General features: G+C 40.6%; 1 long non-coding RNA gene across 1 annotated transcript; it reads left to right on the plus strand.

Annotated features, from left to right (window-relative positions):
* Positions 1 to 2,835: 2,835 nt before the first annotated feature.
* On the plus strand, positions 2,836 to 16,804 carry LOC144248482 (uncharacterized). The gene is made up of 4 exons (XR_013341773.1): positions 2,836 to 3,111; positions 3,219 to 3,341; positions 11,038 to 11,181; positions 16,671 to 16,804. It is a non-coding gene; the product is annotated as an uncharacterized LOC144248482 (long non-coding RNA).
* The last annotated feature ends 10,981 nt before the right edge of the window (positions 16,805 to 27,785 follow it).

The following is a 27,785-nucleotide window of genomic DNA, read 5'->3' on the forward strand; positions in this document are numbered from 1 at the left end:
GTGACAGGATCCTCAGGGACTTTCCCTCCTCAACCTGTCTATGGAAAATGGATGGAAATTCTAGGAACTAGGAAGTTGGCAGCAGGAACAGCTCAAGTCCCTCCAGGAGCCTGAAAACCTGAGCATCACCCACTGATAAAAACTCAGGTTGGCTCTGCAGGAGCTGAGGATGAAAGGAACAGCCATGAAATGCCCAGGTGCTGCACTAAACCCAGCAGAGCTGGGGAGTGATTTGGGCACTGCTGAGACCCCTCCCAACACCAGCACTTGGCCCCAGACCTTCAGAGAGACCCAGGGCAGAGGGTGAGGGAGGAGGCAGCTGTGGTGTTCTGGCTCCTGCTTGTTTTCAGTTTATGGGCAAGTTGTGCTGTTCCAGCTTGCTGGAGCCCGTTGTGCAGATGGAACCTGCATGGGAAGCAGTGAAAAGAGGATAAAGTAGCCACAAAGTGTGTGGTGGCATAACACGGATGATGAAATACAATCATGGCCGCATAATAATGGTATATGTTGTAGTAGGCATAACAATGAATTAAGGCTGCAATGAAAAGACATAAATTCTCCTCTTTTAAATATTTTTTTTTTAAATTTTATTTTCATTAATTTCTGCTGGCTTGGGAGCCATTCCTGTACACACTTCCAAATGCCATAAAGTCATTTATGCACCACTGGAAATTATTTTAGATATTCAGGTCCATGTTACTAGAAACTGCCAGTTGATGACCAAACTATAGCTTTGGAATCCAATTTAAATTGGCCATCTTAGCACAAAGCTACACACTTTTTTATTGCAAATGGATAGAGGAGTTATCCTCCATTGTGAAGCAAATTATATTTTGTTTATCTAGTGTTTAAATGTCCACTGTTAAAGGAATTTAAAAAAAAAAACAAAACCTGAGGTAACAAACTAAGCAACATCATAGATTGGCATTTTCCTCCAGCATGATGATTTTAAAGCACTTTTCTCCCTCCATTTTTAGGCACTTTCTAACCTTTCATTGCAAACTGCTCATATTTGAATTCATCTTTCTTAGCTATGGCTGATTAAAACTGGAGGCAGTATTGCAGATGAGGCCTAAGCAGTACCCTTTAAAATGGCATGAACTCTCCCTCATCCTTACTGAAAGTAACCTGTCAGAGGCATTTTTGGATTGTCAATGCCTTTTCACAGCACTGGTGGCTCTCAGTTGTCCCATGGCCAATACCCCCAGATCCTTCTCAGCATCAGTCATCCCTAGCTAATGATCTCCCACTATAGAGCAAAACAGTGATAATAGTCCCTGAGCCCAAGCCCATTTACCCTCTGCACTATAAAATTTAATTTCACTTCTATTACTTTTTCCCCTGAGGTCGTGCAGTTCTCCCTCCCGTGACAGTCTGATGCTCTTTACACTGGTGCCTCCTCATGGTGCCATCAGTGAGTTTCATCTGTGCCCTTTGTGGCCATGCCAGTGCCCCTGAAATGAATATTAAAATAATTTTTTTTTTCCATGTATTAAATAAAGCCAGACCTGCTCTCCATTGCACTGCTTTATTAACAGTCACAAAACCAAAGTGATTCCATTCCTTTAACAATGACGTTGAACAAGAAAAGAGCTTAGCTAAGTACAGACATCCCAGACATCCCTACAAGGGCCCCCCTTGCCATCACAGATCCACCTGGGATCCAAACCTGACACATCCAACAGCATCCCCACTGCTGGGGGGTCCAGCAGCATCAAAGCAGCATCAACCCCACCTGGCTGCCAAGCCACAGGGCCCATGGGAGCAGCCAGAGAAGGAAGCAGAGGCAGGGCACAGGTCCTGCAGGGGGTGAGCACAACAGATGTCTCATCTTTTCATTTTGATGGTCTTCAACTCATCTTGCCACTGGCTTGAAATGCCCACGTGCAGGAGAAACATCTTCATCCTCCTCCAGCTTTCTCCCTGGTCATGTAATACACACACTTTAATCTGAAGAAAGCCCAAGTAAGTGAAACTCTTATGGCCTTGACTTTTATTCTCAGCACCCCATGCAGGTTTTCTGAAAAAGGACTGTTATAAAGATTTTTCAAAGAAATTGGGGTCACCTGCTGCAGTGAACTGAACATAATTGGGAAGCACTGTAGATATCCTCTGTTTGGAAATGCATTGCGTGTGGGTATGGCTAGTTCAGTTTTATATGTGTTTCTGGCTTCACATGCTATTTTTAAGAGCTGTAAATGGAGCAGGTCCTGCCCCCCTCCTTCCACCCTCTCCTCCTACTCACTGATTTCTCATCCTAAATTAAATTGGGTACAAACACTGTAACAAATAATTTTCTCTCTACATTATAAGAAGATAGGCACAGACAGAAGTTCAGAAACATACAGCATGTAGCATCTTTACGAGATAAGATCAGCACTGTGGCTTTCTGTCACAGGGTTTGCCTTTAAAAATTGTAATCATCAGCTTAGAATGTTTATCATCCCGTGAGAGGGATACTCTTACCACTGCCTATGAAGAGAGATGTCTGTGATAAAAGATTGACTTTATGTTTATCAGAACCTTTTAATTGCCCACAGCAGGCAATCCTTGAGGATCTAAGCTGTGGTCCTTACAAGAATTTACACCAAGAAAGAAAGATGTCACTATCACTTGAGAAGATGTACATGTTAAAAAGGATGCCTCCAGCCTAAATTTAAAAGTGGAACTAAGAGGTTGCTGGGTTCCCCAGTTTCCTTTGTCCTCACAGGAGAAAGGAGCTAGAAAACAAATATCCCTGCCCTGCTGGCTTTGCCATTTTCTGCTTTTTGCACTACTGGGGCAAGTCCAGCAGTCTTGGTCTGTTGGATCAAGAAATTGATAACAGCAGACCAGACACCCCTCTTGTCTCCCCCAGCTTTTCATGAGTGTCAGCCCCAAAACAATCTGCAGAAGCTGACAGTTCCAATTTGTTGATTTAGCCCAAACTCAAGTCTTTTTATCTTGTGTCAGACATTGCCTGTTTTGCAGAGCCAGATGCCAGCTGGAAATGGCACGTCCCAAACTGCGCAAGAGAATGTTCTCCATGTGCAATTTCATGCAGAAAAAAACACTGCACAGAAGAGCCTCCTTTGAGGTGCAGAGAGTGCTCCAGGTGTCTTTAGAGCACAGGTTGAAGTGTTTGGTTATTACTGCTGTAAATCAGACCTTCCAAGCAGCTGCCATTTCTTTGCAGCTCTCCCCTGAATTCTTGACACTTTTTCTTCCATTTATCACAGGTCTCAGGACCATTTCCATGCTCAGTCCAAGTGGTCAAGCAAGAGATTCAGTCTGCTTCATCCAGGAGAAGAAATTGATGAGGCCATCAACTTGGACATAATTGTGCATCTTCTCAAGGAAAGGTAAAGTCTCCTTTTCTACCACTTCAGGGGTATTGAAAAACATACACTCAAATCTCCTTTCTGAAAGGGCCTCCCAGGGCCCTTCCTTGTCCCAGACTCACTTTGCACAGCTGGGCAGTGCTGGTCAATGATCACTGGCTACCTGTGATGTCTGTGTGTCACCCAAACACTCCTGCTCCCTACAGAACTGAAGTGTCAGTCCAGCACTCTGGCCACAGGGGTTCCAGTTGCTCACATTTCTGGACTGAACAGGAGTGAGGGTCATTCCTGGCCTTTGGAGATGACCATTAACTCACCTGCCTGCCTTAAGGAGCTCTAGAACTTCTTGCAGCCAAGGACAATGATCTTTCCCACCAGTTTGACCCAATCTGCAGCAAAATCCGTGGTGCATATCCCCAAAGCCACATGGCAAGAGAATGGCAATCCCTGGCTCTGTACCTTGCAGCCAGCTTGCAAAACACAATTTAGCAGCTAGGCTGTCTACTTCTTAAAAAAATCTAGGCTGATTGTAGGTAACAGGGAGTTCATTCTGGATCTAAAGCATTTCTTTGCTGTTTTCCTGAGGAGTGGCGGAACAATTTGGATTCAATATCAAGGTTCTTGCTGAAATCCCATTTCAAAAGCTGCAAGTGTTCTTATTCCCTTGCTGCTCCTCACACACACCGTGCATGTATTCACCATGCACTTGCCCTTCAGTGCTTGGCAGCTTTTGCTACATCCAGCCCAGCAAAACACAGGGGCAGCTGCAGCAGGTGGTGGCAAGCTTCATCTAACAGAGGCAACTTTAAGGGCACCTTCTTCAGGAAAAGCAGATTTTTGCTCAAGAAATAGAATATGAAAGGGTCCAGGTACCAAGGGTTATGAATCTAGCAATAACATAGCTCTGCTGATAATGACAATTTTTAAAATAATTTTTATTTGAATAGAGCTGCCGGCATTACCAATATCTACAGTGTTGCTTGGTAACTATTTCTTGATACCCAGAGACTGAAAAACATATTTTCAAAACTAAATTATAATTCTGATACTAAATTTCACATTTTAGTGGTTTCAGTCTCCTCTCTATGGCTGTTTAGCCCCAGCAATATTCCTGGTAATTTTTTTTTTTTTTTTTTTTTTTACTTTCTTTCCTTTCCAAGAGGTGCCAAGTGAGGTTACAAGTAACTATTTCATGCTCCTTCCTTGGAAATATGTTGATATTTTAAGAAGAGTCAGTAAAGCTGCAAAGGAGAATACAGGTAATCTCAGACTCAAGTTGCATAATTCAGGATGAGTTTCAAAATTCAAGTAGAAAGTAGTTCTAAATTATCATTGGGTAGAAATAAAATTACCACATAAAGTAGTAAAGCAAATGATATTAAAGTGCTGCATGGAAAATAGGTGAATATGTTTAAATATTAGTCACACTTCTCTGTATTTATTTTGCTGTTGGTACAGTGCCAGCATTCGTTTATTTTCCAGAAGCTGCATTGTGTGGTCATGAAGATAAAGGAAAATAATAATCATAATAATAACAACAAATGTAGTACTGTTGATGGGATCATAATTCAGTAATGAATAAAATACCACAATGCTCTACTAAATTATTTGTCAAAATTTACCTCAAAATAAAAAAGCTAATTAAAAAGAGGAAGGAACAAACCCCACTATGCTGCAGCTTCAGAAGTGTATCCACTGATTTCCTCATGTTGCAAATTTTAGTTACAAAGTCATGCCTTCACAATTTTTTGAGGATTAACAAATTCACTTCTGCCTTCTCTGCTAACGAGGACAGCACTACAGAAGGTGGTAGGATGCTTGTAAATGCCAGGGTTTTGTTGATTTCTGGATACTTCTGTGACTAAAGAAATGTAGCAGTTGTGTGAGACGACCCCTAATATCTCTTTTGCTCCCTGACAATGCCAGATTGTGCAGGGAGCTGTGCTTGGAAATTAAATTCCCACCTCCCCAAATATATGCGCAGTGACTTTCTGAAACATGATTTTCACAACAAGTACCCACACTTTGTTCATTTGCTTCTCAGTGGCCTCTTTTGACTGAAGGCTTGAAACTGGAGGCTCAGAGCTGTAGAAGGTCAGCAGAAAGCAAATAACAACTTGTTTTACAGCTATTGGTAATAGTAAAATTTAGGTGATATGTGGGTGATTGCATCATTTCTACGCCATAGCTAAAAGAAAATAAATCTTGAGATCACTTTGGAACACCCTTTCTTTGGCTTTGAAGAAGCAGCAAAATCTGCATGGCAGATAACTGAGGAGTTCTGATTTCTACAAAAGTCCTCAGCCACTGAATGCACTTCCTAGGAAATCCTCAATTACAGCAAACGGGACAATTTGGAGAGGACAAGGCATTTCTGTCCAGGCTGTAAAACGTAGAAATGGAGAATACCTGTAGAAAAAGTTGCAACCTGAAACTTCCCCCAGCTCATTCCCAGGTGAAACTGACTTCTGACATTTAAAAAAAAAGAAATCAAGGTTTGTTGTCCCCAGGGCCCAATTGTGTCCCAAGTGCCACATTCCTATGGAGGCTATGGAACCTTCAGCACCGGAAATCTTTTAAAAAAACCAGATCAGACAGAGCTGTCTGGAGTGACATCTGCAGGCAAGCTTGCTGTAAGACAAAGGAACCAAAAGTCCTGGTCTCACTCCTGTCCTTAGATTTCTAATATTATTAATAGTATTTAGTAATAATTGCACTGCAAGATTTGTCCTTTTTACTGCAAATATGGGAAGCATTTAAGCCAAGGCCAGGTATCTTCTAGAAGGAATGTTATATTTCACATATTCTGAGCTCCAGAAGAGACTCACAAGGAGATTTTTGGTCTGTGCTACAGAAAAGGTCAAGCCCCATGATCCCAGATAATTCCAGATTCACAGACTATATCACAGCAGTTGTTTATTCATTGTTTAAGTGCAGATATACTTAATATTGCCCAAAATTAGATACCATGGGCGTGGCACATCTTCAATCCATCCTCTCTCACCCAGGATTAAGGTATCTGTGATTCTTTAAATGGCTGTGGTGTGGTTTGTTCAATCACTCAGAAATAACTGGGACAATAAGATGTCTCAGGTGTAGTCTCCAGGGTACTACCATCCCAAAATACTAAAAAAAAGTATGAACTCCATGCCAAGAAACAATGGTTGAGAAATTGTGAGTTCTCTTCTTTTGCTTGGGGTGGTGGGGTTAAACTCCTAGGGGTCACATCAACATTTTTTTATAAAAACCATTAAGTTCTCCTGAGGTTGTACAAGTCAGTCTGGTGGAGCTTTTCAATCAGCATTATCCTAGAGTGAGCCATGCTGCTGAAAATTTTAAAAAATTAATTCCCTTTTTGCTGAGGGGAAAAAAGACATATTGTTGGGTGGCTTGGTGCTTCATAGGTGTGATAAGCTAAGAACTCAGTACTCCTCCCAGGTTCTGGGAATTTAACATCTCAAGGCCTCAGTCCTTCCAGAACCAGAAATTACTGTTGTTATTTTGGTGGTCTTTCGCAATTAGACTTTTTCCTTGTGTGTTTTTATGCTTTTGATCACTAATATTGCACAGTTTATTTCTCTGCTTTTGCTATTGTCAAGGCTAAAATAATATGTGGGAGAGAAATGCGCTCAGAAAAGACAGACTCCAGTTTTATTCCTCTGCTCACACTGCAAAATACAGCACACAACAAATCTGCAAGCAAATCTGGATTTGTGACTTATGTGGGCCATTAATATTTAATGCATGCAGTATCTACTCTTTTGCAGGTTTGTCCATATTCTATTCTAATGTCCTGTAAACAGTCTCCAGGTAATTTCTGTCATCTCTGGAGCAAGAAACTGCTATGTATACAAAATTCAAACTGTGCTGGAGATGAGAAATGATGGCAGAAATAAGTGCTAGAGCCCTTTGGTCCCCCTTCCTCTCTGCAGCAATAAATATATTCAGAAAGTCAGCGCTGTAGATTTATAAATGTTAACATTCTGAGTGAAGTCAGACTAATTTACTCTATGAACTTCTCTGACATTATGAAAACTTTACAAAGAGATCATTGTATATGAAGTATTAAAATACTATAATTTTAACTTAAAAACCCCACTCACCAGACATTCAAGTTCCCTTCTGTATATCTGCTGTGTTTTGAAGTGATTTAAGAATAAGTGGGAACACCATAAAGATGGCAAAATAAATTATGCCTTTTGAAGTTTAGGAATAACACCAACATGAAATAAAATTGTATGAATCCATTTTTATGGATTGACTCTGGCAGCTAGGGAGAGGAAGAGTAGAAGGGGATTGTTGTGAATGAAGGGATGGTGACGAGGAAGAGACAAGTGGCACTGGAAATGTTTAACACGGTGACAAAGGGGTTGAGCCTTGTCTCAAGCTAATGCATCATTTGTCCTGGGGGAAAATTAATTGATTGGATGAATTCAGGAACTAAGTACTTGCAGATTTGAGAGTGGTGATTACAGACATCTCGACAGCACTGGGCCACTTTCAAAGTTTTTGGCTTGAAGATGCAAGAGGCAGCACGTGGCTCCAGTGGGCAAGGAGGGCACTCAGCACCACTGCCCACAGAGCCATGGCAGCCCAGGCAGCAGCACCAGCTGCAGTTTCAGACCTTTTCCTCTACTGATAGATGGAACAAAGGGAAAAAAATCTCAAAAGGAGACAAAGCCCAGAGGCTGGATCATGATCACATGAGCAGCTGATCATGTCAGTCAGGATGGAGGATAAATAATGGCTAGGGGAGTACTTTCCCTCCTGGTGTGAAGCTCTCTGCTGGTAACAATTGTAGGCACCACTTTCCTAGCTTCTATAACAAATCATTGATGCCTTAATTAGTTCAGAATGGAGCTCTGCATCTTTTGGCCTGCTACAGACCTGTAGGAGCTTTGCTCCCCTCCCTATGGTGATGCCCCATCGATTTTAAAATCCTGTCCTAACCTTGGTTCTCATCTGAGAAGGTCTCAGCAGCCACCTGAGACTCAGCTAAAGGTCACACAAGACATACCCATTTTCTGGTGTTTGCCTGGAGGACCCGACCTCTTCCATGTGCTGATCAGATGATTGCTCCCACCACTTTCCAATCCTAAAGGGAATAATCGAGTGCAATCCTACCAGCGATTATCCCTGCTTTGTTCAGCTAACAAAGGTGCCTATCCAAATTTCAGCACCCCGGTTAGGCTGTGCTGAGACTTAGCTTGGATACTTTTCTTCACAGCACCATCTAGTGCTACTTATGCAACCCACAATTTTCATTATCCTTGCTTTCTCTCACATAAATACACAAAACCACATTCATTTTAAAATAAAAACAGAATGGACCCCAGACCTTTCAAAATATATATATACTTGAATAAATACTGAGGAGTTCTTTTTCTCTGAGGAAATAATGAGAGAAAAAAAAAAATCATACCAATAGATATGCAGGGGCTTGCAGCCTAGAAACAATGTTGGTGAAGTTGTTACAAGAACCTCAGCAAAGCAGGAAGCTAAACTAAACTAAAGTATAAAATGAAGTAAAATGCTGCTTCTTTAACTATGTCTTTTGTCTGGCCTAGGAAGCTGTGTATGGTTAAGTGTGGGTTTGCCTAGATGGACTCCCTTACCTTTTATATGCCTTGCCCACATTTTGTAATCTCAGAAACTTTTTCTAACCTCTTACCTTCTGCTTAACATTAAAACATGTTTAACTTCACTAAATAATGAATGCCAAAATAAAGATTGTCTCTGCCAATACCTCAACAACCTTCATCAATTATAGTGTGAGTCCTTGCAGGAAACTTTTCCTCCTTGATGATCATTTCTGCAAGAGACAAAGATCCCACAACCTCTCCCCCTAAATTGGATTTGTCCTTTGCTATGGCAAAAGTAAATGAAGAAAAAAGGAAAATAGTCAAAATTAAAAAAAAAAAAAATAAAAATAAAATAAAGGAAAAGATAAAAAAGACAAAAGGGAAGGGACAAAACAATAAAGGAAAAATACAGGGCAAGAGAAGGGAAAGGGGGAAAAGAACAAAAGGGGAAAAAGAAGAAAAGGAAAGGGAAAATGAGAAAAAGTAAACACAGCCAAAAAATAAAACTGTTTATAACAATTTAACAAGAAATAAAACTGTTTATAACAATTTAACTTTTTCAACCATTCTGAAAATTGCCAAAATATGGAGGGAAAAAGCAGCCAGACATTTGCCATGGGGTTTTTCCCATGATCACCTTGTACTGCTTCAAGAAATTCCTATGGAATCTTCTGGAGATCACAGTGGGAGCCAGCTGGAGAAAGCTGCAGTGAATGCCAGAGCACTGCATATTGATGGGAGTTAGATGTGCAAGTGTTCTCCCTCCACTAAACAATGTCTAGTGGAGTCTCATATTCATTTATTACAACTTTGTAATTTGACCTTGACAGCTTGTAAATTTTCAGGACACTATTCTTAAAAGCAATTCAGTTGTGTTAGGCTTTCAAATCACTGGTTTCATGACTGGACTTTATGGGCAAAGGTACATGTTTTAAATAGCTTTTGTGTAAAATCCCTGCAGGCTATGCCAAAGGCAAACTAATGACCACTGGTGGAGCTGCAAATGGAATTGGATAATATATTGATACCAGCAGTAAACAGTATTCGATTTTAACAGCAACTAGTATAGAATAACATGTCTAATTTAATTGATGAACCTAATTTAAACATTGGAGAGACTTGACACAGAAAAACTAGTTGCTGTGTTGTTCCTGCACTTTTATTTTCTGCCCATCAGAAAAGAGGAAGGATGTTACAGCAGTTCATATTAATTTGTTCATCTGTTTATGCTGTTGGTATTTCTTGCCTGATCATGGCACTTTTGCAAGTAATTCTGGCTGTTCTTAATCCTGATTCAAAGAAACAATTGATTTTCTTCTTATAATTTATTATCATTGATCAGAGTGCAAATAACACATTTTTGCTTTTGGCACTTTGTACAGCCATAGCTAAAGTTACCAACCTTTAAAGTTACCAACCTTCTCTCTGCAGGGAAGACCTGTGGCTCCAGGAGTGCAAATTCTCTTTCTTTGTGAGCAGCTTTGCCCACACAAGTAAATCAAGTAGGTAAATTCACATGCTCATGACCTTGGGACCAGCTGGGACCAGGATGATTGTGTACAGCTCAACTCAAAAGTTTCTAATTCTCCTTTTCCTTGTGGCACACATTTTTAAAGATTTTCAAACTATTTATATTAATAATTAAGAAAGCTGAGGGTCTGAGCCTGCCTGAACTGCAGTTCTAGTATAATTTTGAAAGAGAACAAGGGGTCTTTACTAGGAACAAACAAAAATATCCAGCTTTCTTTTTTTGGGGGGTATTTGAATGATGACCTTATGAAATATATTGAAATGAAAGAAAGAAACATTGTCCAAAGATTTTGTACAAAATAAAATAAGCATTAGTAACTTCTGACTCATTTTCAGGCTTTATAGGCCTGTCTTGCTTTACGTGTACCTTTGCTAAATGAAAATGGTTGCTATATTGTTGTAAAACCTAGTTAAATGGGAAAATTCCAATCTGGCAACTACTGAAAGACAAAATGTACCATAAAAGATAAATATATTCACTAGGAAATACTTTTTACTGACTAATAAGAAAAAATATTTCTGACTTTTATAGGAAGAATAATTTTTTTTTTTTTTTTTTTAATATTCCTTTGTGCTGGTTAAGTGTGACTTTTGCCTGGCTTTAGGTATCAAACTTCTCCAAGAACTCCAAATCCTGTACAGAATTAGAATCCCCTCAGTCACTGAGAGTGAAAGGGAGGAGGTGTTTGACTTCTGTGACCCCCAAATAAGGGATCAGTCAGGCTTCCAAGAGCAGCCCTTTCCTCCAGGTGAGTTGGAATTGTGGGTGTGGGTCAAGATGATGTTGATAAAGAAAGCAGCACTGCAGGACAATCAAACCCTGCATCAGCTGCTCCCATGGCATTTTTGGTGGGCAACATTTTTCCCAGTGAGGCTCTTCTGTGTGTGCTTGGATACCTGCAAAGCCCAGCAATGCCAGGGAATTCCTGAGCTTTAGCAAAGTAGCTTTTAACAATGCGTTTGCAGCTAAAGTTAGGTTTGCTAAAATCAGAAAAGGGGTGACCAAGATCTTGATGACCATCTGGTTTTAATGATAGCAGGAACTGGCACAGGAATGAGAATTCTCCTGCAGTACTGCACTTATAGGATCAGAGTTTTCTGACCAAAAAAAAAAAAAAGAAAAAATCTTAGATTACGGAAATTCTTTTATAGCTCTTCTATTTCTGTTTCCCAAACTGTGCCTAATGAAAAGACAGATGACAATTATTTCCATTCTGGAAACTGGAATTTTCAATGCTCAAAGTATTTTTCCCTTCACAAATCTACACTGAGATATTGAGAATCAGCATACTGATACATATACACTATTTGAGACAACACTTAAAACCACACGTATTTCAGGCTTAGCAGCAGTAAAAAAATATTACTCTGAATCATCAATAGCTGAAAGTAGAAATTCTTTGCATGCATGCTGAGAAAAAATAGATTTGGAGTGGAAAATTTTTGACAAGTATGAGTCTAACAGTATTTGAAGTAGATGAGATATTGATTCCCCAAAATAAGTAAATAAATTCAAATGCCCAACCATTTTAAACTTCAAAACTCTCTGCAAAGTTAACAATGTCACACTTAGAAAACTGATAACAAAAAAAGTCCTTTCTATACAATTGCCATGAAAAAGGATTTCTTTCAGTTTTCCTTTCTGAGGACAGCAGCAGGCATGGCTGGAGAAAAAGTGCAAAACCTCAGGAGTGATTCCTGGACTTTGAGGTCCAGGTCAGATCAATTTGATAAATAAAGATAAAAAAGTCTGCAGTTAGTGTCCAGACTGGCTACTAAAATAGCAATAACAGCAAAAAAACACCAAAAAAATTCCCAAGCCTCCAGCAAATCTCACTCAGGCTGGAGTTTCAGGCCTTTCTTGGGACTGTCCCTGGGAACTGAATACTGTGAGTTTGGTAGCATACACTCAGTGAGAGCAATGAGGAGATGTGTTCAGACTGACAGCGGGTCTGAGCAGCGCTGCACACTCCGTGTTCTCCAGCAGTGAATCTGTTCCAGCCCACAGAGGTGTGTTCAAGCCCTAAGCTGGTGTCCTTTGCTTTTCAGCTGCATTTTGTGCCTCACACCAAGCTCCATGCTCTCAGGCTGTAAAGCTCAAAAGGAGCTGTTGGCACCTAGCTGCCCTGGCTCGTGGCAGCAGCACTTTTATTAGCATTTTTATTATTCCTCTGCAGGATCCCACTGCTCATGCAGAGTTTGTGTGCAATAACTCGGCTTGCAGCTAGGCAGTGATTTGGAATCAGCAGCAGCTCTGATTTGAAACCCACCAGCCAACAGCCCTGTAGGTCACAGCTGCCCTCAGCTCTGCAAGGCTCAGTGCTGCTTCATTCCTGCCCCCAAGGGCTCACCAAATTCCAAGCACATCTCCAGGTGTGCAGAAATGTCTCCATATACCTGGAATTCTCAAAATCTTAAAAAAAAAAAAGTAGGTGCAAGTAGACATAAATGAAGGGTTTCAATTAAGACCTTAGAACAGAGGAGACTTATTAGAACAATAAATAGTAACAGTGGTAATTCACATGTCCTCTGAACAGAAAGAGACTTGGCTTTCTCAGGATTTCTCCTGAAAGAAGCTGTGAGAGAAGAAGAGAAAAAAGAATCTAAACAATTCTTATCTCCCTGCTTGTGCCCATGTGGAATGTGGTCTGGGATTGTTTACCCAAGGGGATTGCTTGATTGGAGTCTGGTGAGGGTGTTTTGGGTTCATTGACCAATTGGATCCACATGTGTGTCAGGGAGAGCATCATAGGCTTTCTAGTTAGTTAGAAGTTATATAGTTCTTGTTAGTGTAACATAGTTTTAGTATAATACAGTATAATACAGTATAATAATAATAAATAACAAAGTATATCATAATAATATAATAAAGTATAATACAGTATAATAAAATAAAATATAAATTAGCCTTCTGAAATCATTGGAGTCCTGCACATCATTCTTCCCACTGGCCGGGCATTGTAGCACCAATAAGTAGCTACAACCAAATTAGCCTTACATCCTTTGAATAGACAAATCTTTTATAGCATTAAAATTGCTGGAGTGTAAAATAGCAATGCTTAAAGCAAGCAAGAAAAGTGCCATAAACAAGCAAAAAGAACTACACTGAGTAGTGAGAGACTTTAAATTTTGCTGATGGGCCTTTGTGTAGAAAACTTGTAACGTTGTTTTGCTAAATAAAAAAATATGTACTATAGTAGAGCTATGTAACACAAAGTAGTTAATAAATGACAAAGTTAAGAGAGTTTCTTTGTAGTTGTACTGAGAGGGGGAATTGTGGGAAACATAGTAAAGGTAAGAAGACTTTCAGAAGGATGTGAAAGCTGGCCTCATAAACAGAGCAGAGAACTTAGAGCTGCTAAGTCTGAAAGTAGGACAGTTACAATAGTACAGCAAGCAAGGACATGAAACAATAGATTGAGTTTTAGGCTTGGCTAAGATAGAGCTTAAGATTGCAGAAAAATATGCTTAGCAAGATTGTAGAAGGTTTTAAGCTTAATAATGAAGTATTGTGTATTGTTAATAGAAAGAGGACAAGCAAGCATCGTGTGAAGTAGGTGTACGTGTGCTTTTAGTGATTAGCTAGAACAACTGTCTGTAAGCTTTAGCAATATGCTATTGGCTAGAAAGTTTTTTAAATGCTCTGTAACAAAGAAATCTTTGGCAGGACATGAGCAATTGTCTCAACCATGTAATGAGGCTGATGCTGCAATAAAGCGCAAGGAACTCATCCCAGCAGTTCCGTCCTGTTTGTGCAAACCTCCAACACATACAAACCTCTCCGTTCTCAGACCAGAGCTCAGGGTTGGGATGGAAAGAAGGGGAAAGGGGAGAGAGAGAGGATGAAAATTGCCAATAAAGCTCAGTAATGTGAGAGGGACATATCGTGCAGCTCAGCTGAAAGGCTCAATTAGTTCTCCCGGGTTTATTTCATTCAAAGACTGCAGAAGCATTTCAGCTGCAGCAGCAAGAAGAACCAGGAGGCTTTGCAGGGGCAGGTTTTGGGAGCAGGGGAGCTACAGGGTGGCTTCTGTGAGAAGCTGCCAAAAGCTTCCTCCATGTCCAGCAGATCCAGTCCCTGGTGGCTCCCAAGGCAGGCGTGCTGCTGGCCAAGGCTGAGCCCAGCAGGAATGGTGGGAATGCCTCTGTGATAACAGATTTAATAAGAAGAAAAAGTTGTTGCTCAGATGTAATTGTGGCCAGAGAAGAGCAAGATGAGAACATGTGAGAGGAACAACTCTGCAGACACCCAGGTCAGTGGAGGAGGTGCTGTGCTCCAGCTGATAAGTGGTCAAAGATGAGACTCAGTGATCTTAGAGGATTTTTTCCAACTTAAATTATTCTTTATTACTAAATTTAGTTATTTAGCAAACTGAACATAATATACAATGAAAGACAAAGCAGTTTTGAATCTTAAAAATGTCATCTCTTCTGGATTAAAAGCATAGCCCTGGCCTATACAAAAGTATAAGATGTAACAGAAAGACGAGCAAGTGTTGTGAAAAGATATACCTGTATGCAAATATAGTGCAGGTTATGTGGAAAGACAAAAGTAAATCAAATAAAATCCATTTAAAAAATAAACTGCTACTGCAGTCCTTCTGGAGAAGAGGTGGATAAGGAGCAGGAGGAATAGAATTAAAATGTGAACCACTTCTGAATCCCTCCTTGTGGCCTTGAGTTCACTCCCCACTTGTTAGGGGTGTGTGGTATTGATTTCCCCACCCTGGCAGGCCATTATGGATGAAGCAGAGCTGCACTCTGACACGCTCAGTGCTGGGAATTGTGAGCAGCCTTTTGAAATGTTCCTACCAGGTGACTGCAGCTTTGCAAACCACCTGCTTCAAGGCTGAGCCCTTCTGGATCTGCTCTGGGCAAACTTGTGGATTTAACTTATCAATAGGCTATCAGTGTATCCAGAGATGTGTTTAGATTGTGTCTGATAAAAATGAAAAAAAAAAAAAAGAATTTGCATTTATGAACGTGGAAAACAAGGTTAATAAGTGGAGCTGAATAGTTCCTACAGAGCCCTGTGAAGGGTCTGTGGTCGTGGTGAAAAATCCAGAGTTCACAATTACACACTCAAATTTGAGTGTACTGTAAGACACCTGATGAATCATGGCCTTGGAATATAAAAGCTTCCTGTTGACATTTTTCCCTTCAGCTCCAAAAATTGAAGTTGCTGTATCTCAGTTTCTTAAATGTGGTCTTCTCAAAAATACATTTTCCCAAAAAGAGAGTTAAGGCAGGCAAGCATTTCAGGTATTCTTCTTCAATAATCTCTCATGAAAAACTACAATTTTTCTGTCATTGACTCACTATAAAGCAACTCTGGATTTATTGTGGCCAGTAAGCTTCAAGGATAAGTACACATTCAATTGTGAAATATGAAACAGAAATGAAAAAGGAAAAATATCCATCCAAAACGTATCAGCAGGCACTGGCCATCAAACCAGGGCTACTGTGTGACAGAGTGTGGTTTTCTGGGAGTGTGCTGGTAAATGGTCTCTGTATAGAGATTTTATAAAGTACAACTCAAAGTAGGACAATGAGCAGTAGAATTATAGGGATTTTTTTTTATTTTTTTACATCAGAATTGGAGGAATGTAAAAAAGAGAAATCTGACACTTCTTTGGTTTGTTAAGTTTCTGTTTCCTTGAAGAGCTGGAATCTGTCTCTCTGGCTTGCAACCTACATCTTGCTACAACATTTTAATTACGTGGTCTCTTTGCAGGCACTTCAAATCTGATGTATTTCAAAAGGTTTTATACCTTTGAAAAGCTGGTGTTCAGCATCTTCACGTCCACTAGATGTCACTCAATAGTCATCATTTCCAGCCGTGACATAAAACACACACACACACACAAAAAGGGCAACAATTTTTTTTTCTTCAGACTCAAAAAAAATGTTCTTTCAAAAATTTTTATTCACTGTTTAAAGTTAATATGTCGTATCTGAAAGGTTTTCATCATCGCTTCAAAAATTAAAACTTTTAGATGATTCCATTAGAAGCCCTGGTTGCCACGTGGAAGTTATATATTCCTTTAACATAGTTCTTTCAAAGAGAAAAATTGAAAAGGTAATTTGGAGGGTGGTGGACTTGATGTTAATGGATACTTGTGCCTCTGGACCATGACCACACTGTTCAACTTTTTGATCTGCGTGATGCCTAATGATATTTATCTTCAGTGATATTTTTTAGCTTTTATGTCTATACTCTGTGGGGTTTTGCCTTTAGGAGTTGCTTTGAATCCATCACCCCCAAAACAGCCAGGATGGATGGAATTTCTCTTACTCTGCTTGCAGGGGTGAGTTTTTACCTGGGCATTCTCTAGCCCCCAATTCCAGTTATTGCATGCTGTCAGAACCACAAACACATCACAATGTAGCAGGCTTTTCTTCAAAAACTAAAGAAAGAAAAAAATTTCTAGCCCTCAAAAGATTTCCTTGTCTTTTTCCATACTCCCTCAAGCTTCCTGGAGACAGATGAGAGGAGGACCAGGGGAGTCCCTGAAGAATCCACCAGACTCTGGATGCCCAGAGGAAGCACTAAAGGAAAGTCAGGAAGGATCTCAGCAAATCTCACTGGTGGGTGCAGCTTCGGGGAGTAAAACATGGCAGGATGCTCAGGGAGGGCAACAAAGGAAAATTGAAAGAGAGTTTTGGCTATAGAGATTACAATCCCAAAATAATCTCTAATGGGTGCTTGGGGAGAGTGCTGAGATGGTTTGCACATTCTCCCAGAGGAAGCTGAGGATGTGGATGTCCAGAGGGGACAATATGGTGTTGGTTTGGGAAAGGATTGGTCAAAGGGGCACGTGGAGAAATACTGTTAAGGCAAATAGCAGCAGGAGGCTGTGTGATAAGGAAAGAACAGTGAGCACTGGGAACTTCCCTGCCTTATCTTCAAATCCTGCAGTCTCACACAGGGCTGGCTGCAAGTCTTCTGTATTCCTGGCTTCCAGGAGAGAGAAAACAGGGAGACACTGTCCCTACACCCCCAGCCATCATGGAGTCACGGTGGATTTGGGTTTGTCTGCTTGCTGCTCAGGACTTAAGGGGGTTTCTCTATAGTGAACAGGTGTGAGAGCTCACAGGAGTAGGGGCTGGAGAGGTGGCAGAGAGGAATCTCTTCCAGGAATTGGTTAGAAAGGCATCTCAGGAATATGAAAAGATATGAAAGAATGGATGAGGAAAAGGCAAAGGTTCAGACAAGGATAATTGCACAGTTTTTACAACCCCCAACAGGAAAAAGTGCAGGAAGCCCAAGGCCAAAGGGAAGGGGGTGAGCACCAGGACAGTGAGTGGGAAGGAGCCATTGTACCATTTGTAAAAAAACATCAGAAATGGATTAAGGGTGTCAGGATCTGCTATTGTACCTGGGCTCACCACACTGCAGCCCTTGCTGGACCAAGAAGTGTTTCCTGGTAGGCACAGGAACTTCTCTGTCTGATTTAAATTTTATTCTAAAGGGGGAACAATTGTTCAGGTGTTCTTTTGAGAAGAAGGAAAGATGAGCACGTGCATTTCATTCAAGCACTGTTAGTGAATTGTCAGAGTCCAGGACATCCCTCTGGATGCCCTGGCTGTCCCAAGACCCTGGCAGGGGGCTTGGAGACCTTGGCATGAAGTCAAAAATATCTGTGGAAAAAACTGTCAATCTTGTGTGAGGAATTAGAAGCCACAAGGGTTTGAGTAATGTGATAGTTGAGTTAACACAGGTTGAAAAAGTAGAATTTTGGGGTTCTTAGAATGTAGTTCAGGGGTAGCAGATGGAGGGATTTGGGCGTGTCCTGGCCTTCTCCTTCTTCTTGTCCTCCATGTCTTGGTGTGACAGTGACAATTCTCTATTGGTTTAAGGTAGAAACACACCGTCCAACATAAGTGATGGGTTCTTTCTGTTACTTGAGGTCATAGGGGTTATTTGAGGTCATTTCTGGCTATGATCAGGGTTACTTGAGGTCATTTGAGGTCTTGATTTGGGTTACTTGAGGTAACAGCAGTCATTTGAAGTCATTTCAGGCCCTGATCAGGGTTCCTTGAGGTCACAGGGGTCATTTCAGGCCCTCACTGGGGTTACTTGAGGTCATTTGGGGTTATTTGAGTTCATTTCATGCCCTTATCGAGGTTGCTTGAGGTCACAGGGGTCATTTGAATCTATTTCAGGCCCTGATCAGGGTTACTTGAGGTCAGAGAGCTTACCTGAGGATATTGGAGTCTTTTTTAATTGATCCAGGGGTTACCTGAGGTAATTTCAAGCCTTGATGGGGTTACTTCATGTCACAGGGGTTACTTGAGGTCATTTGAGTCTTTTTTATTCAACTAAAGTTTTAGGACTCCTCTGTCTCATTTTTGGACATAAATCTCTGGTGTTTGTGGATTTTTCTGACAAATATATATTGACAGTTCAGCAATTCCCCCAGATCTCCAAGGAAGCCTCTGTCCCTGAGGCATTCATAAAACTTTATCATTTCTTACCCTAATCACCAGCAAGAGTGACATTTTCAAATAGGTGCTGCAAAGACATGAAACAAATTCTGCCCAGCTCCATAATCAACCTTAACACTCAGAACCAGGAACATTAGAAGAATTTATTTATTTATTATTCTGTGCAAATTTCTCCTGACACGCACATTAAACTCACAATGTAACGAAAGGGAAGCACATGGGAGGTAGAGAATTAAATAATTTTTTTCAGCTTCTGTTTTTCCCTTTCTATTTTGTCACCAGAGTTTTAACACTCAAAGGATGCTGTTTGGGAAATCTATCAGAGGGTGCTAACAAGGAAAATAACTAGTGGGCCTTTTGATGGCAAAGAAAAACAGATGCTGAAGTGAGCTGGGTGTGTTGTTGCCACTGCTGTTTCTGATGCAGCTTGATCATCTTTCCTCAAAGACAAAACAAGCTCAAAAAAAGATGCAGAATATAAAAAGAACCGTGGAGATTAAAAAAACGCAGCTGCTGTTTCTGAGGCTGTCTCTCACTTGCTATCAGAGACTGGCAAGTCCCCAGCACCAGGTCTCACCTTTTGTGATTAGATCTGACAAAGCCCCACAAATAATCAGACTGTTTAAAACTCTGCTCCAGCAGCTTTTGTGATCACAGGCTCTCTGACATGATGCAAAACAATCCTTGCTACCAGGGCCCAGGACTTGGGAAAAAGGAAAAGGAGAGAGAGAAAATGAAAGAAATACACTATACATTGGGAAATAGGGGGGAAATACAGGGGTTGGGGATGGAAAGCAAGATTACGACCTCAGCTCTCATAGTTTGGCACTGACTGGAGTTTTTCGGAAGCCAATGGAGGTGTTGGTGGCATGTGGGTTCATCTTGGCTACCCAGAGCAGTAAGGACATCATGGTTCAAGAGAAGGATGCTGTCCCCAGTTGTACTGTGTTTTTGATGTGAGATCTCACTGTCCTCTGGCACTGCTCCCTGGACACAAAGATGGAATGATGGATTAAACACCTCAGGCTTTCCTCACCCTGGTTACTACTAAACTGAATTCTCAGCATTTCAATTACTCCAATTATTCCAATTATTCCAGCATTCCAATATTACTCCATCAATTTTATCCACATACAAGCTATTTGCCCATCTTAATATCACCACAGTTGGGCAGCTTATTTTGACTGGAATAATTCACATTCACATTCGTCCACTTTGAGTCCATGGGCTGAACTGAAGCATTTTTTGCTTTAAAAGACTTAAAGCAGTAGCCCCCAAGGAAGTACAGCCTGAGGCCACAGGATACAACAACTGGAACTGCACATCATTTTAATCCAAACCACAAAACTGCATTTGCTCTCAGGTAAAGCTATTTACTCCTGTGGAACTGGAAGGAAACGGGTGGGAGCTGCAGTGTTTCATAGCTTTGTTTAAATGAGGCATGTTTTAAGTTACCTGGAGACTCCAAGCAAAACAGAGCTTGCACAAGCAAGTACAGAAATGGTTTCTCCTCCACAGAGTTATTACAGTACAGACATAGACACACAGTCAAGAAACACAAGGAAAAACATTTTAAATTGGCCCAAGTCAATGAGCCATTTGATAGATTTCTGACTTCCACTTCAGTGCTTTATCTGTCCCACACTGATAGGAAATGAGCATTGAGGGCAATCTTAGTGCTCTTTGAAATAATGGAGATTTGCTTTTCTAGTAGTTAAATCAATGCAGAATCTATTTTCTGAACAGCAGTAGGTGTTTCGTCTGGCTTACCTGCCTGATGGATTTGATCAGACACATCCATTGTCCTGGGAAAGATGTAGAACACATCTCAGCGTGGCAAGGGGAATTGCTGCACTCACAAAAAAAGTAATCACTAGCAAGGAAAGAGTAAAAATCAACAGCTCAACTTTGCTGTAATTCCTTTGTCACTACAGTGCAAGGTTGGGAAGAACAGTCAATGATGTGAAAGTCAGCATGCAAAAACAATTATCAAATGAGCCCAAGTCTGAGATGAAGGAAATAACTGAGTGAAAACTCTTTTCAGTGAAGCAGCTGTTAATTGCATTCATCAGTCCAGTGAATGCAAGGGGAAATTTAATGAACTCCTGACCAACAACTCTTTGATTAATTTCTTTCTTCCATTCTCATTCACTGTGCCTGTTCCCAATGCCTGAGCTAAAAATGGCAAATTTGGTGCAGGCTCTGAGTCTTTAATATGGGTGCTACTTTTTGAACCTGCATAAGTTTTTCACCACCTGTGTAGGATTTGTGAGAAATGCAATCCAGCACTGAGGCAGAAGCTGCTTGTCTCTTGAAATTAATGCCTCATACCTGCCCTGAGAACAGAGTGCTCCAGGAGCTGAGGCCAGCATGACTCAGAGAGTCTCTGGGCGGGTGCTGAAGGAGAAACTCAACCTCTTACCTGTCTGTATTCAAAGTGGAGGCAGTACAGAGACACACAGCTAATTTAACAAGTGTGGAGAGAGAGTGACGTTTTGTGGCAAACCCCATTCCCCAGATGCCATCATCCTTTTCTTCAAAAAACCATTTCCTCTCAGCAAAATTCCTCTATTGTTCTTTCTAGTGTGTTGTTCCTTTATGAAGATTCTCTTTTTTTAAAAAAATTTTTCTTTTCACCTTTTTTTCTATTTATCTTTAATCTTTTAAGCATAAGGACTTTATAATCAGCACAGATGTGAAGACATTCATAGAAAGAATCAGAAAATCTGAAACCAAATTTTCAGTGACTGCCACAAGGCTTCTCTCAAGACAAGACTCAGCTACCACCCCTGGGTGGTTGTTCCCTGTGCAAGGGATGAGATCCAGACTAATCCTGGCCAGGTAACCACAGCAAGCACACACAGGCAAGCTCTTCACAGGTCCAGACACCAGAGGGGGAAGACACTTCACAAAATAATTGCAAATGTAATTTCTCAGGACACCCTTCTTTCCCACTTCCCACCTCCTTTGGAGCAATGTGGCACAGCCACACTCTGTGAAATAAGTATCTCAGACCAGAGAGACTTCTCAATCTGTGCTTATCTTAGGTAGCTATTTCTAATCTTAAAGCCTGTAATAGCAGACCATCAAGTTTCCCATTGTTTTTAGGGAACTCAGAGAAGAAAAAATAAATTCAAAATTCAAACATATAACTGTTCCTAACAGCTTTAAGAGGAAGGACATCAGCCTCTAAATTAACTCAAAACCTACAATAATTACACAAAATGGTTTAGAATATTATGAAAACCTGAATTGTCTTCTTAAGAACTGCAAAATTGATTATAAAAGAGATGTTGTCAAAAGGACTACTCTGCTAAAAGTTTTTCTTTTAAAAGGCAACAGGTTGGTGAGCACAAAATCAAAGCTTCTTTTAAGGAGCACCCTGAAATTCTTACACTGCTGATCTTTGTACAAGGGCAACAGAGATCCATGCAATAGGGAGTGCTTGATGCTAACTAGTGTTCAAAGGATAGTTCTAAAATTTAGATTTACAGATGATTTCATTAGTTGCTCACTGAGCAAGGTGCACAGCAGATACTAAAAGTCTATCTGTACTCAAACTACAAAAGAAAATCTCCTAATCCTTCTTTTGGTTAGGCAAATGTGTATCTTTTTTTCCATACTCTGCATCTTTGCAGCAGTAAGTGGCAAGGGTAATTAAGTAGTAGTTAGGAATCTGCTGAGTGTTGCATGTCCTTAATGTGCTTTAAGGAAATTCTAGCATTACAGATGCGTAGCATTCCTATTACTTGATAATTGCATTTTAAAATCTGGCATTTTAATTATGCTAATATGCATGGGGTTATATTTTAAATTTAGTACCTTATTTTATGTTCCAAGTGCTATAAGTTCTTGCCCCTAGATAAGTAAAATTTCATGGGAATCAGAACTGTAACACCCCATCATTTTATCCTCATACTCTAATTAGATGCTGACATTGGTTAAATGAGTTAAATCGACTATGTTGGTTTTGTGTGTGTTTTGCCAACTCAAAGCAAATTTAAATTAAGAGCTTTTATGAGAATTCTGCACTCCTTCTGGCATGAGACATTATCATATCATAATAGATGCAATTTAGAAGATTATATCACTCCTAATTCATTCTCCCAGTTGTTTAGGAGACAAATTTGGGCCCATCAGTTTGAGTTGAATGTTTTGTCTCCTGTCTCAGCTATGTAAGTAACCAAGTAACTCTCAGTGAGTTGCTCTTAAAATCTGAACAGAGGCAACTGCAGGATGCTGTGGTGGGAGCTGTGTTTTCAAAATGGACAGGTGGCCCAAATTGCAGTTCAAATTCTGAAACGCCTGTCCTAAGAAACAAGCAAATAAGCCCCCTCAGAACAGGGGTGCTTCACATTTTCTAGAAATTCACAGTTCTCTCCATTTTCTCAAGTCAGGCGGACAAAATGATTAGTTGTTTCAAAAGCTTAGGCTAAAATGTAATTAAAAGTTAAATTCTTAGAACTGATTATCCTTCTTAAAATGGCTTACTTGTTCACAAACACTGGCTCTAGGCTGTACCGCTATCTACTTTTAAAATCTGCCCATAACCTACAGCTGAAAAATAAATTGGGACAATCAATTATGTCCTGTCTGTTTTAATTTGCAATTGTATCAAAACAGATGGATGAATAAAGATGATTTGGCAACAAGAGTGTGGCACCACTTCAGAGGATCAGGAACCTTCAAAGGTGAGAGGAAGGGCAAGAGAAGGGAAACTTACTCTTCTATATTACTGTAAGAAAAGCAACATACCATAATTCTGTGGCAGTTTTAATCGTACTAAAAAAAATTATTAGTCCCTCTAGGTAGGAAGGAGTTGAAAGAAAGTAAATGAAAGCAGGGAAAAGTGGCTAGAAAGAGAGGATAGTGAAAAACAAGAAAACACTCTGAATAGCAAAAAAACCACCCATCTAAGTGATTGATGAATTCAAATATGACACAAAGAAAAAAATAGAGAAAAGCCATTCTGAGTGAAAGTAGATATTGAAGTTTCAAGTTCCTTTTAACAAACTCATCACCAGCTCTGAAGACCACTTAGCATATGGAAGACTGTACTTCATTGGAAGCAATTGCTTGTCTACAAGAGATGCTTAACCAAATGAAGCCAAATCAACTTCTGCCATCAAGGTAATGCCTGCATTCTGCAATCATCTCTTAATTCCTTTTCATTTTTACTGACCTGACCCATGTTACTGGAATTAAAAGAACTAAGAGGAAAAAATTAACCTGAAATTTTTCACTTTCTTGAAAATTTACCCTTGCATTTATAGCATATTTCCCATTCTTCTCACTAACAAAAATCTTCAATGCCTCCAAATATGACTCTCTTAGTAGCTTCCTCCTACCATCCAGCAGTGGGGAGAATGCAGAACTAGGAATGATTGTGCATCTTCATCACAAGTTTCTCATCATAAAACCTTAAGGAGGAGACTGAGAACAAGAACCATGAAGCTATACTAATTTTCTTTGCCACAGTGAAAAAAATTAAACTGAAGTTAAGATGCTCCTACAGAGACAGAGCTGTTTTTTGTCTTCTACCTGACATCCCAGAAAGACAGGGGAGGTTCTTCTTAGCACAGAACAGAGCTGTTTACTTTCTGCCTACTCTCAATAATGAGATACCAGCATTCTATTTCCTGAAAGAGCTGGCTCCTTGCTCCCAGTGCAATAAACCAGTCTGGGCAGTCAAAGAGACTTGCACGAAGTGGATTCATAAGTAATTAATCCTAGTAATCAGTTTGGACCTGTTAGCCTTTTCCGACTAGGCACTACCCAGTTCAAACCTAGATCAGCCTATGGGCTCATGAAAAAGGTTGTACAAACATTTATTGCATGCTAAGCAGGGACAAAGTGGAACAAATTAAAATGCCCAAATCACACTTACTTTTAATGTTTCCTGACTTTTGGGTACTTGATGAACATCTTTAACCGGAATGGTTAACACTGGTAAATGTTAACAATGGTAAACACTACAAATGGTGTGCTAGAAATACCTGCATCCTAAATTCTTGGGAGAATGCAGCCTGGACCCCACTGGCTGCCATTTGTGCAGCAGGTCTAAGCTTCCTGTCACTTTTTGGGTCACTTTATCCCTGTGGATGCAGAGATCATCCCTCCAGACCTTAATGGCAAGAGCTGCAATGCTTGTCACAGGGCCCTGTTGGGGCTTGAACTTTCCCTGCTTTCATTCTCTTACATGGCCATGCCAGGACCACTCATTCTTTGGCCTTCTGTGGTCAAGCTGAAATTGCATTTCATTTCAGACTCCATAAGTAGTGAAATTTTCTGTGTGTGTTCTATGTCTGTCTGTACCAACATTCATTCAATCTTGCCTAATGCAGCCATTAAATTAAAAGATCCTACTGGTTCTAATTGGTCTTCCTGAGTCAAAGTGTTTCTCCATCCCACTTCAGGTAAAACTCCATAAAGGGTCTATTTATAAATATTGCCAACATGGTTAATGCTTTTGACCTTTGAGGGGAAGCAATTCTAATAACTGTGCAATGCAGCAGCAACATTTTCTGTTACTGTTCTGAATGTTCCTGTTCAGGAACAGGCTGATGGCCTCTATTTCCCTCTCTCTTTCTGTGATTTTTACAGTCTGCCAAATAAAAGGATTTATTTGCTCAGAGTGCAGACCAGCTGAGTTTAGCAGAAGCTCATGAGCAGTAATCCGCAGAACAGTTCACATACCAGCTTCTGAGAATCCACCCCAGCAAAGCACACAGCCCTTGTGACAGGTATTTTTAACAATTACAGCCAAAATGGACACAAGGGAAGGACAAGCACATGTGTCCATGGGATAAAGTTTCTTCAGTTACATCTTTCTCATATGAGTGATGCAATTAGCTCCTGGATTCTGACTTAGGGGCAGCTGAGGGGAAATTAAGGAGGGCCAACTTAAAATGCTTAAACAAGGCAATTGCTTAAATTGTAAACTAATTGTAAACTGGTCTACATTAAGCAAATGATAACTCAAATTTTGAAAAAAGTATTAAATTAGTCCGTTATGTTTTCATCAACCCTTGTATTTTATTTTCATTCACTGCTTTAGAAGTGCCCTACAGCTCTGACCTAGCTAGGCATTTTTAATGTGTGATGGACAGACTGGTGCATAGATGAATTCAGAGGGGTAGGAAGCAATAGTAACACATCCTAACCTGCACAATACTGGAGCTTTTGTGTCTGCCTGAGTGGAGAAAGCTTTGGAGAGCAGAGGGGAAGGGTTTGGCTGGGTAAAGTCATAGAGTTTAAATCCCTCTCATGCAGGTGAGTGCAAGTGAGATGCACTACAATATAGATGGGTGTGAGGGGATAGAGGGATTCCTCATCATTATCAGTACAGCACAGAGCATTTCCTTTCAGTGTTCTCTGCAGTAACAAGAAAGCTGAGTTCCTACTTTCCTGATTTTTTTTTTCTGTTTTAGCTGTATTGGAATTAGATTTAAATCCTTGTTTGAATCGCAGAAGAGAGAATTGGTGATGAAAGAAATGTTGGCAATCGTCCTTTTTTGAGCTGCTGGAGTGAAGCAGGGTATGCCTTTCTAATTGTTTCAGTTTGCAGCAAAAAAAAATCCCAGGATTCCCAGCATACATTCAGGTCTGGGAAAAGGCCAGAGTCAGAAGTACCATGCCAACCCCATGTCATCACTGACTGGCAATCTGCCACAGCAGAAACTGCACAGTTGAAAACTGTTTGGTTTCCCCAGCAGTTCATATTTTCTTGTTGGAAGGAGGCTCATCTCCTGCACTGAATGTTTAGAAAAGTGTAACAACTCCAACCCTGGTCTTTTTCTAAGTAGGAGGATGGTGAACAAATAAAAATTATTTTTTCTATACAATATCCTTCCTAGATTGCCCCTGGGATCCTGGAGATAAGAACAAGAGAATAGCACAATAGACAAGTGAACCAAAGCCCGGCTAAAGCAAGGACTACATCTCAGAGAAGCACTGAAGATGTCACTTTTGCCAGGCAATTCCAGGTATGCAGTTTAAATGCTCAAGGAGTGGAATACCACAATCATTTTCATGCTTTGTGGAGTGATGCAGCTATTTTACCTCCTGCCTAGGGAATGCTGTCTCATGAGCACTCTTGGCTGCTGGCCATGCCTGCACTGGTGTTTCAGTCCAGACAAGGAATGTCACAGCACACACACAGTGGCCTCCAGGTGACTGTCCCAAAGGATGAGGACAAGGTGTGCACCCGGTGCTCCCCAGTGTTAATGGGCTCTCTGTACACAGCCCAGAACTGGTGCCAGTCTAGGGGGACACCCCTCTCTCAGGGTCTGAGGTGCTGGGATGACGCTGAGAATGTAAAAGTCCTTGTTTCCCAGCCTGTGCAGCCAAAGGAGTCTGAAATGTGTAGGATCAGCTTCTGAAGGTTGTTTATTCTGCCTTATCTATAATATTCTTTCTCTGACCTGCTGAGTTCTGTCTAGCAAGTTGGCCATGGCATTCTGTCCCCAGTCTCAGGTGGCATTTACATTTTATACTCAAAACTACACGTACTATGTTTACAATAATGTGCCAATATCTATCACTTATGTTAGACAGTGTGTTTCTACTTTAAACCAATAGAAAAGTGTCACCATCACACCAAGACATGGAAGACAAGAAGGAGAAGAAGGCCAGGACACGCCCAAATCCCTCCATCTTGTACCCCTGAACTCCATTCTAAGAACCCCAAAATTCTACTTTTTCACCCTGCGTTAACGATCACATTATTCAAACCTCTGTGGCTTGTAATTCCTCACACAAAGCTGGCAGCCTTTTCCACAAGCTAAAGTTGAAGCCACAGATGTTTTCGACTTTATGCCAGGATCTTGAGACAGCCAAGTCAGCCAGAGGGATGTCCTGGACTCTGACACCCCTCCACCTGTGTGACCACTGGCTCCTCTGCACC

Source organism: Lonchura striata, chromosome 2 (genome assembly GCF_046129695.1).
Source record: "Lonchura striata isolate bLonStr1 chromosome 2, bLonStr1.mat, whole genome shotgun sequence".
Lineage (NCBI taxonomy): Eukaryota > Metazoa > Chordata > Aves > Passeriformes > Estrildidae > Lonchura > Lonchura striata.